The 19,926-nt window shown below is 37.5% G+C and overlaps 1 pseudogene; it reads left to right on the top strand.

The window, feature by feature from the left end:
* The first annotated feature begins 5,380 nt into the window (after window positions 1-5,380).
* LOC112415899 (SIN3-HDAC complex-associated factor pseudogene) lies at window positions 5,381-6,195 on the top strand (annotated as a pseudogene).
* Window positions 6,196-19,926: the final 13,731 nt, after the last annotated feature.

The following is a 19,926-nucleotide window of genomic DNA, read 5'->3' as shown; positions in this document are numbered from 1 at the left end:
TTCCTAACCAGTTGAGTTCGTCAAAAGGAAGACTATTCTAATTAATTCTAATTAGATGAGTTTTTAAAAGGAGGTCTAGAGATTGAAGAGATGCTCCTGATGTCCTGGAAGAAAGCAAAAATCTGTGTTGTGAACTGCCTGTGGAAGCCACATGGCAGGGAACTGTGGGCAGCCTCCAGCAGCTGAGAATGGTCCCTGGATGACAGCTACTAAGAAGATGGGGATCTTCATCAGATAACCACAGTGACCTGAATTCTGACAACAACCTTAAAGAGCTTGGAAGAAGAGCTTGAGCCCAAGATGAGAACTGCAGCCCTGGACAAAACTTTGATTGTAGCCTTCTGAGACATGAACAGAGGTGCAGCTAAGTTGCACCCAGACCCCAACCTGTGCTTCAGTTTTCTCATCTATAAAATAGGGTTCAAAAGAGTGTCTATCTCATAATGTTGTTTCAAGGATTAACGAGTTGATTCATGCCGACTGCTTGAAACACTAAGTTTTAGTTACCTATTGTTATATAAAAAATGACCCCAAAGTTTAGCATCTTAATACAACAAATATTTATTATATGGTGATTTCTGAGTCAGACATCCAGATGCAGTTATCTGTGTCTTCTAGCTCAGGGTCTCTTCACAGACTGCAAGCAAGGTGTTGGCCAGGGCTGCAGTCAAGGCTTGACTAGGGAAGAATCAGCTGTCAAGTTCATTCATGTAGGTGTCGACAAGATTCTCAGATTGTTGAACTGAAGACCTCAGTTCAATGCTGGCTGTTGAAAGGAAGTTGCCCCTAGTTCCTTATCACACGGGACTCTCCACAGAATAGCTCGCAACACGGCAGCTTGCTTCATCAGAGAGAGCAAGTGAGAGAGTGTGAGCAAGATGGAAGTCATGTTCTCTTTGTAACCTAATCTCAGAAGTGAAAGCCAATCACATTTGCTGGATTCCATTTGTTAGAAATAGATTACTAAATCCAACCCATGGTCAAAGGGAGGGATTGCACAAGGGCATGAATACCAGGAGGCAAGAATCATTAAAAGCCATTTTAGAAGGTTTCCTACCCCCAGATGCTTGAAACAATAGCTCTCAATGAATGTTAGCCACTATTGCTATCATTAAGTGCTTTTAAGAATAAGCTAAACACAAAAATAATAATAATAGCAAGATGACTTTTTGGCAGGCTTAAGAAACCAGTTTAATGAATTTTTATTGAGTGCTACATGCCAGACACTATCCTGTAAAGTAAGAATACAAAGATAAATGAAGCATGGTTACTTACCTTTTAGGAGTTGATGGTCTAGTGGGGGAGAAAAGTCCCAAAAATGTCATGTCATTTGCTGTGATGGAAGTAGGTATACATTTCAGTGGGGCTACAAAGAAAAGAGTGAATGGCCATCTTAAAAATTGAGGTGATGCTTGAGCTAAGTTCTGAACAATTGATAGGTGTTCACAAGATTGGGAAAAGAGCATTCTATGGAGAGAGAAAGCTGTGGATAAAGATAAGAACAGGCAAAAGAGCATGACATATTTGGGGAACTACTGGTTGACCAATATGGCTGAAGAGTAACAATACATAAGTCTTCAAAGAAAGTGTAGATTTCTGGATGTGAAATAATTATGGTTTAGCTTGTAATGTGAATATGAAGACTTGGAGGTAGGACATCTAGGTGTAGAAAGGCAAGTCACATACAGGTTTCTAACTGAAGGGGGATTTTTTTTGTTTTGTTTTGTTTTTTTGCGGTACGCGGGCCTCTCACTGTTGTGGCCTCTCCCGTTGCGAAGCACAGGCTCCAGACGCGCAGGCTCAGCGGCCATGGCTCACGGGCCCAGCCGCTCCGCGGCATGTGGGATCCTCCCGGACCGGGGCACGAACCCGTGTCCCCTGCATCGGCAGGCAGACTCTCAACCACTGCGCCACCAGGGAGACCCTGAAGGGGGATTTTTGAGTTGGAGAAGTAGACTTCAGAATCTTCAGCAATCAGATGTTAATTGAAATTCTGGGATTAGGTTAAGTCTCCTGGTGAAAGTGTATAGAATAAGGAATGGGCTTGTATTAGGAACTTTAGGAAAACAATATTAAAGGGGCAAGATAAAAACATAAGAAAAAGAAGGAATAGTCAAAAGGGTAGGAGTACAATCAGGAAAGCATGATGTCTTAGAAGCTGAGGGAGTAAAAATGTTCAAGAAATAGGGAGTGGTCAACAGTGCCAAAAGACAAGGAGAGAACAAGTAAAAGTGACCAAGTGAAATGTAGATGGTCAAAAGGAATCCGACTTAGTAGGCAGGAAGGAAAGCGTCAATTATCGATTCATACTACAATTGTTATGTCCATCAGCCTTCTATGAACAGTATTATTACCCTTAGTTTCCATATGTACACACTGAACTAGTAACTTGCCAAATATCACACAGCTAGTGGATGGTGGAGCCAAGATTTGATCCCACAGGTTTCAGACCCCAAAGCTCACTCTCTAACCCTGAACATAAACTAAAGTTTGGGTAACGTTGGTATAGTGGGTTAAATGTTGCCTTCTCAAATGATATATCTGCATTCTAACCTTTGGAATCTGTGAATGTGACCTTATTTGGAAAAAAGGTCTTTGTGGATGTAATTAAGTAAAGAATCTGAGATGTTCCTGTATTATCCAGGTGGGCTTTAAATCCAATTAAAGCCATTTTTATAGGAAATAAACAAAAGAGAGACACACAAGGAGAAGAGGAGAAGGCCATGTAAAGACAGTGGCTGAAATTAGAGTGATGCAGCCACAAGGTAGGGATGCCTGGGGCCACACGAATCTGGAGGAGGCAAGGAAGGATTCTCCCCTAGAGCACTCAGGAGGAGTCTACATTATATTTCATATTTCTAGCCTCCAGAACCATGAGAATAAATTTCTGTTGTTTTAAACCACTAGGATTGTGGTAATTTGTTACGGCAGCCTTAGGAAGCTACAGTTGACCTTTGAACAATGCAGGTATTAGGAGGCGCTGCCACCTTGCTCAGCTGAAAATCCAAGTATAACTTTACAGTCTGCCCTCCATACCACAGTTCTGCATCCCTGGAATCAACCAACCACGGATTGTGCAGTGCTATAGTATTTACTGAAAAAAATCTACGTATAAGTGGATCTGTACAGTTCAAACCCATGTTGTTCAAGGGTCAACTGGAATACAGTTGGTTTCTTAGTCAGCTTAGGCTGCTATAACAAAATACTATAAACTGGGTAACTTACTAACAACAGGAACTCATTTTCTCACAATTCTGAAAGGTGGAAGTCTAAGATCATGGTACCAGCATGATCAGGTTCTGGTGAGGACCCTCTTCCAAGGTCTCTCTTTTTCTTTTGAAATAAATTTATTTATTTATTTTTGGCTGCGTTGGATCTTCATGACTGCACGCGGGCTTTCTCTAGTTGCAGCAAGCAGGGGCTACTCTTCATTGTGGTGCGCAGGCTTCTCGTTGCAGTGGCTTCTCCTGTTGCAGTGCACAGGCTCCAGGCACGCAGTCTTCAGTAGTTGTGGCTTGCGGGCTTCAGTAGTTGTGGCTCATGGGCTTTAGAGCGCAGGCTCAATAGTTGTGGCGCACGGGCTTAGTTGCTCCGCGGCATGTGGGATCTTCCCGGACCAGTGCTTGAACCTGTGTCTCCTGCATTGGCAGGCAGATTCTCAACCACTGTGCCACCAGGGAAGATCTCAGGGTCTCTTTTATAAGGGTGCTAATCTCATTCATGATGGTTCCACCCTCATGACCTTATCACTTTCCAAAGGCCCCACTTCCTGATACCATCACACTTGGGGTAGAATTTCAACATATGTATTTTGGGAAGACACAAACATTCAGTATATGATAATTGGTAATGGTGAGGCTTTTTTTTCTTTTGTTTTGGGGGGCTTTTTGGGTGGGGAAGGGGTTGGCCACATTTTAGAAGAAAGAATCATTCCAAGGAAAAAGGAATTAGATTAATCAAATAAACGATTTTCAAATTAAAAGCTTTTAGATTATTGCTATATAAAGGACCATTACTATGTACATTTTTTAGAAGATCAAAGCTGTCTTATCATTTGAATTTAATATCATTGGTATAGCAAAACCTCATAATAAACCATCAAAACAATGGCTTTCAATTAAAGCTTTTGTTTGCAATTAATAACAAATGCTTTAAAAAGCAATATATTTTCCTTTAATATTTTAGCACTTTACGGCAGTAATCAACTGTCTTTTTAAGTCATATTTAACAATTTTTTTCCAGAAAATTCTTTTATTCAACAACATTGAGATATTATAGCATCATGTAAAGCTGTCTTTAGCTTTACTATTAGAAAGAATGTTGGTGATCCAAATTAAGGAGTAGTAAGTGGTGATCCCCAACCAATATTTTCCCAGTGAGTCAAATTTAAGATTTATAGCATATAAAGGGGAAAATCTCCATTTTTAAAATTTTTCAAGTTTATTATAACTTCTTTTTCTATGTCAATATGTTTTCATTGGTGGATCACCAAAGATAATACATACTCTTCTCCAAAGGTAATTTAGAGACCTCACATTACTCTTTCACCAGATTTATAAAGGATAAATGATTTTTATACATGGCTTCATTCCTTTTTACTATTTGACACTGTGGCAGATCCTGATTTTAAACACCATAACTCACTCAATATAATTATGCCCTAGTTTATAGCTTGCTGTATTATATTTGAAAAGCACGTTATTCATTGTGGTCTGAAAACATTCATAGGATAAGTGTGAATGTATTAATTTAGTTAATAATGTCTCAAGCAATGTGCATATAATATTAAAATAGATGTTTTCTTTGACTGCTAGCAAAACACATTATAGCAAAAAAAAAGAAATTATTTATTTTGAAGGCTAGTCATGTTATACTAGTATCTAACAAGTAGTGAGATAAATATCAGAAACTAGATTTTTTTTTTTAATTTTTATTTTACATTGGAGTATAGGTGATTAACAACGTTGTGTTAGTTTCAGGTGTACAGCAAAGTGATTCAGTTATACATATACATGTATCTATTCTTTTTCAAATTCTTTTTCCATTTAGGTTGTTACGTAATACTGAGCAGAGTTCCCTGTGCTATACAGTAGGTCCTTTTTGGTTATCCATTTTAAATATAGCAGTGTGTAAATGTCAATCCCAAACTCCCTAACTATCCCTCCCCCTCCCACCCTTCTTCCCCGGTAACCATAAGTTCATTCTCTAAGTCTGTGAGTCTAGATTTTATTTTAATGCACCATAAAGTTAAAAGGAAAAGGAGATGCGGTTAGTTAATTAAAAATAAGTACATTTTGAAGGCAGTTGAGGAGGAGGGAGCGATTAGGAGGTGGGCTTGGCTTGGCGTGCACTCCGCACCTCGGGAACGTTATTGCGCATGGAACGTCTGCTTTTGGCAGACTATTGTCCAGAAGAAAAGATGTTTGGTTTTCACAAGCCAAAGATGTACCGAAGTATAGAGGGCTGCTGTATTTGCAGAGCTAAATCCTCCAGTTCTCGATTCACTGACAGTAAACGCTATGAAAAGGACTTCCAGAGCTGTTTTGGGTTACATGAGACTCGTTCAGGAGACATCTGTAATGCCTGTGTCCTGCTTGTGAAAAGATGGAAGAAATTGCCAGCAGGATCAAAAAAAAACTGGAATCATGTGGTAGATGCAAGGGCAGGACCCAGTCTAAAGACTACCCTGAAACCAAAGAAAGTGAAAACTCTATCTGGAAACAGGATAAAAAGCAACCAGATCAGTAAACTGCAGAAGGAATTTAAACGTCACAATTCTGATGCTCACAGTACCACCTCAAGTGCCTCTCCAGCTCAATCTCCTTGTTATAGTAACCAGTCAGATGATGGCTCAGATCCAGAGATGGCTTCTGGCTCTAACAGAACGCCAGTGTTTTCCTTTTTAGATCTCACATACTGGAAAAGACAGAAAATATGCTGTGGCATTATCTATAAAGGCCGTTTTGGGGAAGTCCTCATCGACACACATCTATTCAAGCCTTGCTGCAGCAATAAGAAAGCAGCTGCTGAGAAGCCGGAGGCTCAGGGGCCAGAGCCTCTGCCCATCTCCACTCAGGAGTGGTGACTGAGGTTGATGTAGAAGGGGAACAAGAAATGAGTTAAATTTTGGAAAACACCAACAAAATGACCCTCCTGTTTTTAACTTGGATACCTGTTATTCTGCCAAAAGATGATTTCTAGGATAGTTTTGAGTGGGTTATTTTCCCTCCAGTTCCACAAAGTCTGAAGCCAGTATCTAGCTTACTTAAAGGAAAAAAAGAAGTGTACATAATATTTAAGATGCTGAGTATTTCATAGGAAAGCTGAATGCTGCTGTAAAGTGCTCTTTAAGGCTTTTTAAAAAAATCCCCTTCTAATGAATGAAATTAGGGGAATTTCAGGGGACAGAGATGGGATTTGTTGTATGATAAACGTATGTAGTTTTAGTCTTTCTATATTGAGAAGCAGTGGTTGGGGCATTTTTTAAGATGGCTGGCTACACTTGTTTTCCTTCGTTATAATAAATTTGTCATAACTCAGTAAACACAGACTTGCCCCTAGAGGTAGTTGTTAATAACTTTGAAATATTAAGGTGTTGCCAAGGTTCTGATGATTCAAACCTGTACTACTGAATATTAAGCGGGACAGACTAAGCTCTCTAGTGCGAATATCTTGGAGTAATTTCTAAATATACAGAGGTAACTTGACCGTATATGTTGCATCCTGTGTCACCTCCCTCCATATTTTTTTTTTTTTGTACATTTTGGCTGCAGTATTGGTGGTAGAATATACTATAATATGGATCATCTCTACTTCTGTATTTATTCATTTATTACTAGACCTCAACCACAGTCTTCTTTTTCCCCTTCCACCTCTCTTTGCCTGTAGGATGTACTGTATGTAGTCATGCACTTTGTGTTAATATATTAGAAATCTACAAATCTGTTTTGTACTTTTTATACTGTTGGATACTTATAATCAAAACTTTTACTAGGGTATTGAATAAATTTAGTCTTACTAGAAAAAAAAATAAGTACATTTTTACCCTCTTAAGGCAATTTCCAGGTCGTGTAGTGTTAATGGAAAGACCATGAACCTTCCACTCAAAGAGACATGATTTTTAATTTCTGTTCCACTACTAATTAGTTAAGTGATTCAGCACATAGTAATTAATCTCTCTGAGACTTTATTCTTACCTGCAGTGGGAGAGTACCTACTAACTTCTGGGCCTCTGTGAAAATTAAATACAGTAAGTAAGTAGGGCAGTTAATAGTGACTGACATAATAAATAATCATTACATGATTGATGTTGTTGTTGAATCTACCTTTAGAATTTGAAGCATTGACAGGACAATTCCATGATTTGTGAGTCTTCTTAGCTATGATATCATTCCTTTTCTCAACATCTCTTCTCAGATTCTTCTACCATTTCTTTGTAAATTTACCTTATTGCTTATAAATTCTATTACAGAGAAGTAATCACAAATTTGAGATGTCTTATACAGCTGACTATTTCATTATCATGTGGCTTCTTAATATTTTTAGGCAACCAAGCTCACTTAAGAGATATGGAATCCACAATAAATGAAGAATAATATACAGTTGACCCTTGAATAATGCAGGGGTAAGGGGCACTAACCCCAGCACAGTTGAAAATTTGCGCATGACTTTTGACTCCCCAAAAACTTAACTGCTAATAGCCTACTGTTGACTGGAAGCCTTACCGATAATATGAATCATCAGTTAACACATATTTTGTGTGTTATATGTATTATATGCTGTATTGTTACAATAAAGTAAGGTAGAGAAAAGAAATGTTATTAAGAAAATCATGAGGAAGAGAAAATACATACATTTACAGCACTGTACTGTAATTATGGATACTATAAATTTGTCATCTGTTTACAAGATATCATCTTGTCTGTCAGTACCTACATCAATATTGTCTTATCGAATACAAAGCACTATAGATGTTAGATGTATTACTAACACTAGACATTAGAAATGAAAAGATGGTGTGATAAAGGTATTCATATTTTCAGGTAAAACAATTCATGCCTTGATAATGAAGAAGCAGCAGTATGATGGCTTTATGGTAGCCTAGTATAACTGATACGATTGCCTCATGGTAGCCTAGCTTACACACTAATGGATGAATTGTTATGAAAATGTTATGGCGTGTAATATTACAGTCATATTCATAATACAATATTGGAAAGATTGTTACATTTTTTTTAAAAAGCCACTTACCACTGATGATAGGCTGATACATAGTTTCTCCAATTATGAGAGAGAGGGGCATACTGTACAGTAATGTAATTCTTTGAAAGCAAATTATAAAACAGTAAGGAAACCTACGCATTATTAAGTGTATACTAAATAGCACTTGCCGTATGCCTATGTAAGGATAGATTGTCCACCTCAATACAAATCTTGCACACGGTGTTCTACACAATGAATACTTAGGCGTGATGATAATGACACATAAACATCTCATACAGTTCTTGCCATGTAGTTATTACATTTTCACACTCACACACAAACACAACACATAAGTTTATGAACTATACAGCATGATGATTATTTAGTGTGCATTAAGGGGAAGTGAATCATCATAAAGGTCTTCATCCTCGTTGCCTTCACATTGAATAGGCTGAGGGAGAAGAGGAAGCGGAGGGGTTGGTCTTACTGCCTCCAGGGTAGCAGAAGCAGAAGACGGAGAGGAAGTGGAAGGGAAGGCAGAAGAGGCAGGTACACTCAGTGTAACTTTATGGAAATACATCATAATTTCCACCTGAATTTTTGCGTTTTCATTTCTCTAAAAATGTTGCTATATGGTACCAATTCTTCTTCCACCATTTCCTTTGGTTTCAATGCCCATATCATAGAAGGGTCCCTGTCATAAAAGAAGTCAAAAGGAGACTTGAACAATCAAAAGCCTTCTGCCAGATTGTCTAACATCAATTTTTTTTTCTGGCACTGCTTCTTCTACATCTTCTTTCTTATCATCTGGCACTGGTTCAGAAGCACTAATCTCCATCAAGTGGTCTTCTGTTCATTTCTCTGGTGTGGTGTCTATTAGCTCTTGAATTTCTCCAAGAGCCATATCTTGAAACCTTTCACCCTCATCATTTTTTTTTTTTTTTAACCATATCCGTAATCTTTTTCATGATTTCCTTGATTGGCTCTGTCATAAATCTTGTGAAGTCATGCACAACATATGGACATAATTTTCTCCAGCAGGAATTTATTGTTTTAGGCTTAATGGCTTTCATGGCTTTTTCTATTACAACAGCGGCATCTTCAGTGGTGTAATCTTTCCAGACTTTTATGTTGTTCTCTCTGTTGAGGTTCTCTTCCATTGCATCGACAATCCCTTCCATAGTGTACCATGTGTAATGAGCCTTAAAGGTCCCTATGACCCCCTGATCTACAGGCTAAATTTCGAGATGTTGTGTTTGGGGACAAGTAGACCACTTTGATGCCTTTGGTCTTGAACTCATGGGGTTCTGGGTGGCCAGGGGCATTGTTCAATATTGAAAGAACTTTAAAACACAGTCCCTTACTGATACGGTACTCCCTGACTTCAGAGACAAAGCATTGATAGAATAAATCCAGAAAAATGGATCTTGTTGTTCAGGCCTTCTTGTTGTAAAATCAAAAGACTGGCAGCTGGTATTTGTCTTTTTCCTTCCAGGCTCAGGAGTTTGCAGCTTTATAGATGAAGGTAGTCCTGATCATAAGCCCGACTGCATTTGCATAGGTCAGTAGAGTTAGCCTACCCCTTCCTGCCTTAAATCCTAGTGCTAGCTTCTCTTCCTTAATAATAAATGCATTTTGTGACTTTTTTTCCCAGAATAAGACACTTTTGTCTGCATTAAAGACCTGTTCAGGCAGGTATCCTTTCTCCTCAATAGTTTTCTTAATTGTGTCTGGGAACTCGTCTGCTGCCTCTTGTTCAGCAGAAGCTGCTGCTTCTGTTATCTTGACATTTTTAAAGCCAAACCACTTTCTAAAATTATCAAACCATCCTTTGCTTGCATTAAATTCTCCAGTTTTAGATCCTTCACCTTCCTTTTCTTTTAAGTTATCATATAATGACTTCACTTTCTCTTGAATTATATTAGAGTCTACAGGTATGACTTTCTTATAGCAATCCTGCACCCACATAAAAGCTGCATTTTCAATAAGAGGTAAAAAGGTATTTCATGAAAAGTGCAAGGTTTTCATGCCTGCTGTCCTAGCTGCAGTGACAGTTTCATGAATTTCCTTTTTTTTTTTTTAAACGTGTCCTTATGCTGGATTTGTTTACCTTGGAATGGTGGGCAACCACCATTTCAGACCTCAATCTGCAGTACCTATTAAACAACTGAACTTTTTTTCTTGTCATGTCATGACTTTGCTTCTTGGGAGCACTTCCAGCATCACTAGAGGCACTTCGTATGGGTACCATGGTGTTATTTAAAGTTATGGTATTGTACTAAACACAATGAAAAATACACAAGAACCTCGAGAGTTCACTGCAATATGAAATTTCCTGGAGAGGTGAACTCATGTGGAGACGATTAGCATCACAAAGTGTTTTAAGCAAATACTTGCAACACTTGTGCTGTCTGCAATAGCAACAGGAGGTGGCTACAGAATTATTACAGTAGGACAGTGTGTACTACAGTTTTATGAAGCTACGATTTAATACTGAATCTTTATGTTTGTTTACATGTACGGTCTGTGTGCATAAGTTTTGATAAATTTTAACATTTTATAATAGAGTTGTGTATATTTTATGGTGATAAATGGTAGAATAGTATCTACACAGATTTCATGCATTCATATCATATCTTTTTCTTAATTTTTTCAGCATTTCAAGGCTACACGGTTTATCTGAGAGTATTTTCAAACTGTCACAAGTCTCCAGAGTATTTTCCGATATATTTATTGAAAAAAATCCGCATATAAGTAGACCCACACAGTTCAAACCCATGTTGTTCAAGGGTCAGCCATACTTAGGAAATGATTCCCCAGATGCACCTGAAGTGAGGCAATGATAAATTTTTTGTCCATCCTGGTGTACAGTAAACAAGCAGTGGAATATAGTGCAAACCCTCAACAGCAGATTTAGTCACATGCAGCACCTCTTCTTTAAAAGTGGTAAATAAATCAGAGGTTTTTAAATTTAGGGTATTTCCTTCTTTTTTCTATTTTAAAAATTACTCTTTAAAAATACCCAATTAAAGGTTTTTAGTCCAGGTTTTTAGTTTTAGTTTTAGTTTTTAGTTTTTCCTTTCTCACACACACACACACACACACACACACAAAAACTAGCAAAATCATGTGATAATCATCTTTTCAGGTATACTACCTATTATTTCATAGTGTTGACAAAAGTTCAAACTCCTCTGTAAGAATAAGAGAGAACAGAAGTCTATCTAGGCTGGGGTTCTGGGAGATGAGCTTAAATGAGGAGTAAGGTAGGGCCAAGCCTACCTTGTGCAGGAAGGATCCTAGGCGGAAGTGGAGGCAAGCTTCCATGGAGGAGGGCAGCTCAAGAGCCATATAAACTATCCTCACAGACAGTCAATCCCAAAGAGACCAAGCACAGAGATGAAAATGGTTACAAGGCACTAGGTCTGTAAATAGAGGTAAATATATGAAGAAGACAGATAAGAAGATGAGCCTGATAAAGACCCAGTAGGTAGAAGCATGGACAGTTTTTTCAGTTGTCCGTGGTCTTATCCATGGATGTGAATGGAGCCCTTAAAGGTGTCAAATCAGTCCAAAGAATACAACCAGGAGATACTATCATTCCCTCAGTAGCTGACTTTGGCAAATGTTGGTTTAAAAGAGAGCCTTCAGTTCTACCTTCATCAAATGTTCTTTGAGCACTTGTATGGCAGGATGATCTATTAAATGACTTTCCTTAGTCACTTCAAGCTGACAATAAAACTTACCTTTACTAAAAAACAATTCATTGCCAGACCCAGGGTGAAAACATTCAAGGTGAGTCTAGAATATTATTTCTTGCCATACCAATATGCTAGGAAACTATCAGCTACTGGAGTTGTGTCAAAAGGACTTAAGGACCAACTTTAAGAAGCTCTCACTAGCCAAAGTTAAGAAGATTTGAGTATCAATAAAGAAAACTGCAACTAATAGAAAATAATTTTAAAATGTATACCCATAAATTCATAATAATATTTTAAAGATAATAATAATTGGTCACCTTAGGAGGATCTTAGGGTTTCAATCATTATTTTGAAAACTGGTAACAAAGGAAAAGAATAAAAAATCTGTTATGCTGTTAAAACATACTGTACCTCAGGATAACTCAATAGTTGATGAGGGAGCTAACAAATGAAAATGAGTTGACAGAATTTCTTAGCCTCTAATGCATTAATGGATCTGGGGAATGATCATCAGTGGCTCGCGACATCACAAAAATGGAGGCAACCAGACATTGTATGTCTCCTGATGGAAGTATACATCAACTATACAGTATTTTTCAAAAAAAAAAAAAAAGTGAACCTGAGTCTTATCAAACCTCTAAATCTAACTTCCAGTTCACAGAGGACAGAGGAAACTTACAAATTGACAGCACAGGAAGCAGTCTGATCTACCAAATCCAGACTGGAAAAACAATGCATTTCTTCAACAAACAAATTTCAAGAAAAGCAAAAGATTGAAGGAGAACCTATAGTTGAAGAGATACTTAAGAGACAGCAACTAATCTAAACACTAACCTAATCTTATTTGGATCCTGATTAAACAATCTGCTAAAAAGAAAGAAAAGGAGAGAGAAACAGATTTGGTGGGGCTGGGGGAGAGAGAGAGAGAAAATTGGGCAACTGGAAAAATGTAAGTCCAGTCTATAAACTCAATGTGATAGGACTTTTTGCAAATATTTTTAGGCGTGATAATGGTATTAAGGTTATGTTTAAAAGAGTAATATTTATCTTTGAGATATACATACTAAAGTATTTACAGATGGAAAGACATGATATTTGGAATTTCTTTCAAAATAATCTGGAAAGAACTGGTGGAACATAGATCAAAGAAATTTGACCATGAGTTTGTTGAAGGTGGATAATGGGGATTCCTTATTCTATTTTCTCTACTTTTAACATATAAAAATTTCCATAAAATTTAAAAAAAACCTGTTGACCTTGATGACATCCTTTTTGGATGAATTTTTGTGGTTAGGATCACAATTCTAAGCATGTTAAAAGTTATCAAAAGGAAAGAACATTGCTATAACCCCTGCCTTACAGTTTTGATATGAAGTCACAGATAACACACAAAAAGTTCCTAGCCATTGTCTTGCAAATCAAAGTTGTCCAATAAATAATGGTTACTATTATTATATGTTTGACCATTGTAACATCCAAAGTGAGTGCTGCTGAAAAGACAAAGTAGAATCTTCCTGGATATGGGGTAAATTGAGATTATGCCAGAAGCATCATCACTGCACAAAATAGAGGAGAAGTAATTACCCAAAACAAAAGGGAAAATTGGTATGTTTCACCACAGGTAAAAGAACAGAGGCTGGGTAGCAAAAAAAAAAAAATCCACCATATGGAGAAAACAGGAAACTTCTGCTTTAAGCCTAGTACTTGGCTTTATATAAACTAAGGATTCAGTACTGATAGGGTAATACCGGTAACATTTAAGTTACATCCTAAATCCAAACTAAATTTTTATGAAAAGATTTAGAGTATATATTATGGTGATTAATTTTAGTCAGATCGCACAATAATTAATATTTAGTTTTAAGTAGAGTTCTTTAAAATATACATTATTATCTTCCTTCTAATGTCAATTTGAGAATGTATCAATATCTCACAATTTATATAAACTGAGTAAAATTTCACCATCCAAGTTATAGGATAAGTTTTTGAATTATATGCCTAAAATGATAAATATATTTTTGAAAGACCACAATTTACTCTGCCATGCACATATAAAAGTGTCTGACTACAATGAAGAAAACCAAAACATAATATTTTAAATTTTGTTCATATAATGGCTCAAAATATTCTGTTCTGGAAAAAATGTTGACTTTTTTACATGGCTAAGATTTCAAAAGCCCTTAATTTCTTTCAGAAGGCAGTCTGTATCAGAAAACAGCCCTAAAGTGATAATTACATTGGTAATGATTAAACATATAAATTTCTGTTTAGTTTAGCCCTCACTAAAAAAACTGTTCAAAAGATATAGGAGGAACTTGGGGTAAATTATTTGAAAGATGCAACCCAGTAACTCAGCAGATATTTATGATTCTTCCTTTTTCCAAGAACTGTTCGAAATCCTTTGTATACAATGATGAGTAAGATACCATACCATCCCCTCCTTTAGTGCCCAGTGAAGAAGAGAAGACCTCTGTCTAAAGAATGACTGTATGATATAACGAATGCCATGACAGAGGCAAAAACTCAGTGCTCTGCAAGATGGAAAAGAGGTGCTAAGATTTTCTCAGGGTTCAAGAGTAAGAAAAGTTGAGTAGAATATGAAATAAGTAGTAGCAACACAGTTGACTGTAAATGAGAGTCATTAGATTACATACTCCAAATTAATGTTTCAAATTCGTAGAGTCATGGTCACATAATACACATATTTTTAGAAGGATTACTTTGGCAGTAGTAGAAATGGATTGGAATGGGTGAGGCTGGAAACAAGAACACTGGAAGAAAGATATTTCAAGAGGGGAAAATTAGGACAAAGGTGAATGGACGGGAAAGTTGTATGTGAGGATATTTAGAAGGTAGGATTCAGGAGACTTTGTGAATGAGCAGAAAGAGGGAAATGGAGTAAGAAAAGCAGTTAGTGGTTCTTAAAGCAGAGTACCTGGAACAGCAGCAGCAGCATCCCCTGGGAACTTTTAAGAAATGTAAATTCTTTGGCCTCACTCCAGACCTTCCAAATAAACTCTGGATATGGAGCCCAGCAATCTATGTTTAATAAGCCCTCCAGGCAATTCCGGTGCATGCCACAGTTTGAAAAGCACTTGCAGCGGTTGATTCTCAAAATTAGCTGCATTGGGGAATTGCCTGGGGAGCTTAGAAAAAGAAAATTCCCACCTCTGTGCTATACAGTAGGAACTTGTTGTTTATCCATTCTATATATAATAGCTTACATCTGCTAGCCTCAACCTCCCACTCCTGCCCTCTCCCCTCCCCCATCCCATTGGCAACCACCAGTCTCTTCTCTATGTCTGTGATCCTGTTTCTGTTTCATAGATAGGTTCATTTGTGTCATATTTCAGATTCCACATATAAGTGATATCATATGGTATTTGTCTTTCTCTTTCTGACTTTCTTCACTTAGTATGATAGTCTCTAGTTTCATCCACGTTGCTGCAAATGGCATTATTTCATTACTTTTTATGGCTGAGTAGTATTCCATTGTATATATGTACCACGTCTTCTTTATCCATTCATCTGTTGATGAACATTTAGGTTGTTTCCATGTCTTGGCTATTGTAAACAGTGCTCTATGAACATTGGGTTACATGTATCTTTTTGAATTATAGTTTTGTTTTGTATTGTTTTGTTTTTTTTGCAGTACGTGGGCCTCTCACTGTTGTGGCCTCTCCCATTGTGGAGCACAGGCTCGGAAGGGCAGGCTCAGCGGCCATGGCTCACGGGCCCAGCCGCTCCGCGGCATGTGGGATCTTCCCGGACCGGGGCACGAACCCATGTCCCCTGCATCGGCAGGCGGACTCTCAACCACTGTGCCACCAGGGAAGCCCTGAATTATAGTTTTGTCCGGATACATGCCCAGGAGTAGAATTGTTGGATCATATGGTATCTATGTTTTTAGTTTTTTGAGGAACCTCCATACTGTTCTCCATAGTGGCTGCACCAACTTACATCCCCACCAACAGTGTAGGAGGGTTCCCTTTTCTCCACACCCTCTCCAGCATTTGTTATTTGTAGACTTTTTAATGGTGGCCATTCCGACTGGTGTGAGGTGGTACCTCATTGTAGTTTTGATTTTCATTTCTCTAATAATTAGTGATCATGAGCATTTTTTCATAGACATCAGGATTTTTTAAAGTTCCCCCAGCTGATTTCAGTGTGTGTCCACTTGTGTAGACTGCTGGTTCTGATGGGGGAGCTAGTGGATAGTACTGATACTCACGAAGGAAAAGGGGAAGGTTTAAGAGAAGATCTGGGGCTTCCAGATTTAAGTGGGAATAACAACAGAACCTACCTGTTAGGACTGACTGAGGATTTAAAGCATTAATAATCGTAAAGTTCTTGCAACAGTGCCTGGCACATGGTAAGTGCCATGTAAATTTTATTAAATAATTTTTTTTTTAAGTTAGCATGGAACATTTGGTGTATAAATCAAAAGGCAATTCAAGGGCTTCCTAGTACAAGGGAAGTAATTTGTACCAGGCGAGCCTCACTTGTGTCTCCAGGAGACACATACAACGTTATAACTCCTGTAACTAGACTGCCAAATCCTTGCAGACAGGTGCCATGGCTTACTCACCTTTGTATTCCCACTTTCTAGCACAATGCCTAGCCTATGGTAATTAATAAATATTCACTGAATAAATGAACTTGTGATGGATTATTCATTTCATTCATTAAGTTTTACTCTGTGTAGAAGATAAGATCTCATATGGTATCTTCCAAGAGGAAATAACCAGTTTGGGGATGATGATTTAAGCCAAAGTGTCCCAAGATGAAGGTAGAAGATAAAGAGAACTGCACTACACATCCTACCTCATTTAGCTCTAGCCAGGAAATCAGGTAGGTCTGGGCCTGCAGAAGGATCTATCAGAGATTCTGGGAGGGGCAGAGGCAGGGAAATGAGGTTGGGACTGACATTTGGAGTGGAGGGGGAAAATAAAAAGACTTAGACAACCAGAAAATCATTCTGAAGCAGTTTTCATTAGCCTAGAAGAAGAATAGGGCAATTTTATAATGTCAGAAATTCTGCCAAAGAAATTAAAGCGTTATTTAAGACTTGATAGACTTGGAATCAGGGCCAGCTCTGCCATTAGCAAGCTCTGACCTTGCCTGAGTCACCTAGCCTACCAAGTCTCTCTAAGCCTCAGTTTTCTCCTCTCCAAAATAAGGCATTGACTAATGATCCAGAAGGTCCTTTGCAGTTCTGTAGTTCTTTGATTCTAACAGCAGACTGAAAGTTTAAGCTCTTCCAAGGAAAAATAATATACTTTCTTTTTAATTCATGGAGCTATTGCAGGGACTCTATATCTCCTTTCTGTGTGCAATAATACTATCTACTCTTAAAATTTATTCTGTGTTTTAGACTTTCACTTGTAATGATATGGACTGACACCCAGCTTAGGATAATTAGCAAAAAATAGAGCTTAATGCACTAGACCAAATTTATTTTTAACTTAGAGTCACCCATCACAACTCTGTAACAATATGCTATGAAAATCGTAACATCTCTAAAGAGTCTTTGTAAAAAATAGCTTGAAAATACTACAATACCTGTTTAGTTCTTGAACAATTTATTAGTAAACTTAAACAGCTGTACCCTTCATCTGAGTTACAGTTGCTCTTTAGGCTTACAAAAACAAAACAAAATAAAGCAAAGCAAAACAAACAAACAAAACTGAACCACTAACTCTGAAGTGGGTAGGTAAGAAGAATGAGTCACAATTCTATGACTTTTATGTTTCGATGCAAATTGCACATATCACACCTAGGGATTTGTGTCAAACAGGTTTAAATGGTGGAAACTGATTTATCTATTTACTTGGTTCACAAAGGTTCGGAGCCTCTAGGCAATCAATCTAACTCTTTGCAAAAAGACATCAGTTATTTGAGATTTTTACCTCAAAACCTACTGTGCCCCCAATGTGCTATCTCTGATTATTGTTAAATGAAGTCTCAGTTGGCAGAAAAGTTCACCATACTAGGGCTCTTGATAGCTTCAGAGAAATACTTCATTAAATTCTAAAGCACTCAAGCCATACCTCCAAAGCACAAGCAAACCTCCAGAGTTTCCTTCAGAAATTACTCACAGCCCAACTACTATTGGGGCCATAAAAGGCATAGCATCAGAACCACAGAGCTAAGGTAGAAACCAGTTCTTTGCTCTGCTAACTCCATAAGGAATATTTTCTTGTTATCAAGATCTCTAAAGCCCCATAAAATACCATGTTCCTGTCAACATCGACTTCAGATAAACACTACAAACATGAAAGTAGTTCCCAGCAACTGTAATTCAGTTCTTGCTTTGACATATAGCTGGAGCTTGTCATTCTCAATGCAACATTTATCACATTGAGTATTTCTAAGCAATCCAGAAGGTTCATGCCACTTATCAATAGTTTTGCCCAGTTTGTACATGATGAGTCTTTTGTGTAGGAGTGAGACATTAAGCTAGTGAGTAAAGCTAACTGAACACACAGCATCTCAAACTCTACAACAATTTTGTTGTTACCTACTTGCCATCATAAAAAATTGTTCTTTATTAAAAATCTCCTCTGAAGGAGAGTCAGCTGCTCATGATGGTGATTAAAATGCAGAGAATCATAAGCTTCCCAAAGAGAGATACTAACCAGAAAAAAATTCTATGGGGAAAATTACAATATATGCTGTAGTAAATTATCGTCGTGTACACACTGAAATTTTTGAAGTACAGCTACTGCAAACGTTGAAGGTCTGTTTTCATATGCAAAAGGCAAATGATAGTGAACACTTGTAACTATTTGTTAAATCAGCTATACTGTATTAAGAGTAAAACAGTTCACAATGTAGGTGAAATTGCTTAGTAACCTGTAAGTCACTTTACAAAAAAAAACTAAGAGCTATGTAGAGAAAAATACTGAGGCGCATCAACATTTAAGGGTGCTGGGGTGTAATAAAAGATAAAGAGACCTTTTCTGTAATCCTTCTGAGAAAACAAAAACTTCCAGTTATATGTTGCCTCTATGTCATTCATATTTCCACAAGTTCCTAAAAGGGAATTCTGTGTTTGGAAGCGCTACATGAAAAATGAAAAGAGAGAGAAAGACAGAGACAGAGAGAGAAGTAGAGAGAGAGAGACAGACAGAGTGAGAGGGAGAATCTAAAGGGCTAGAAGTTTCGTATATTGCATGTATTCTGTAATATGGGACAATATGGATGAACCTTAATTCTATAATATGGGACAATATGGATGAACCTTAAGGACATTATGCTAAGTGAAATAAGCCAGTTAGAGATGGAGCGATTCCTTTTAATTGATCATCTTTTGTTTTTCTCGGTTTTCAACTATTGCAAAAATATTCTTTCCTTTTGTTACCACTCCAGAAACCTTGTTCATGGTACTTGTTTTTTTAGCAGAAATTCTTAATTTTGATGTAAAAAGCTGCATCAATACTTTTGCCTTATGATTTGAATGTTTTCAGTTTTAATTAGTAAGACCTTCACTTCCCTGGCTTCAGAAGAACTTAGTAGTTTGCCTTTTATATTTAGGTCTTTGATCCATCTGAGATCACCTATATATATAAGATCAGGATCAATTTTTATTTTTCTCCATAGAGTTAGGTGATGATCCTTCAGGGAACCACACTTGTGATATAAGTTGTTACATAAATATATAGGCCAGTCTCTGAATTCTCTGTTCTGTTGCATTGGTAGTTTATGTTGTTTTTTTTTTAAACATCTTTATTAGAGTATAACTGCTTTACAATGCTGTGTCAGTTTCTGCTTTATAAGAAAGTGAATCAGTTATACATATACATATGTCCCCATATCTCTTCCCTCTTGCGTCTCCCTCCCTATCCCACCCCTCAGGTGGTCACAAAGCACCGAGCTGATCTCCCTGTGCTATGTGGCTGCTTCCCACTAGCTATCTGTTTTACATTTGGTAGTGTATATATGTCCGTGCCAAGCTGGGACAAAGTTTATGTGCTTTCGTACTAATCACACTACCTTTAGAACAATGGCATCATTGTATGAA

The sequence above is a fragment of the Neophocaena asiaeorientalis genome, unplaced genomic scaffold, assembly GCF_003031525.2.
Source record: "Neophocaena asiaeorientalis asiaeorientalis breed wild unplaced genomic scaffold, Neophocaena_asiaeorientalis_V1.1 scaffold118, whole genome shotgun sequence".
In the NCBI taxonomy this organism is placed as follows: domain Eukaryota; kingdom Metazoa; phylum Chordata; class Mammalia; order Artiodactyla; family Phocoenidae; genus Neophocaena; species Neophocaena asiaeorientalis.
The sequence above is the reverse complement of the archived record's forward strand: the minus strand, read 5'-3'. Positions and strand labels throughout refer to the sequence as shown.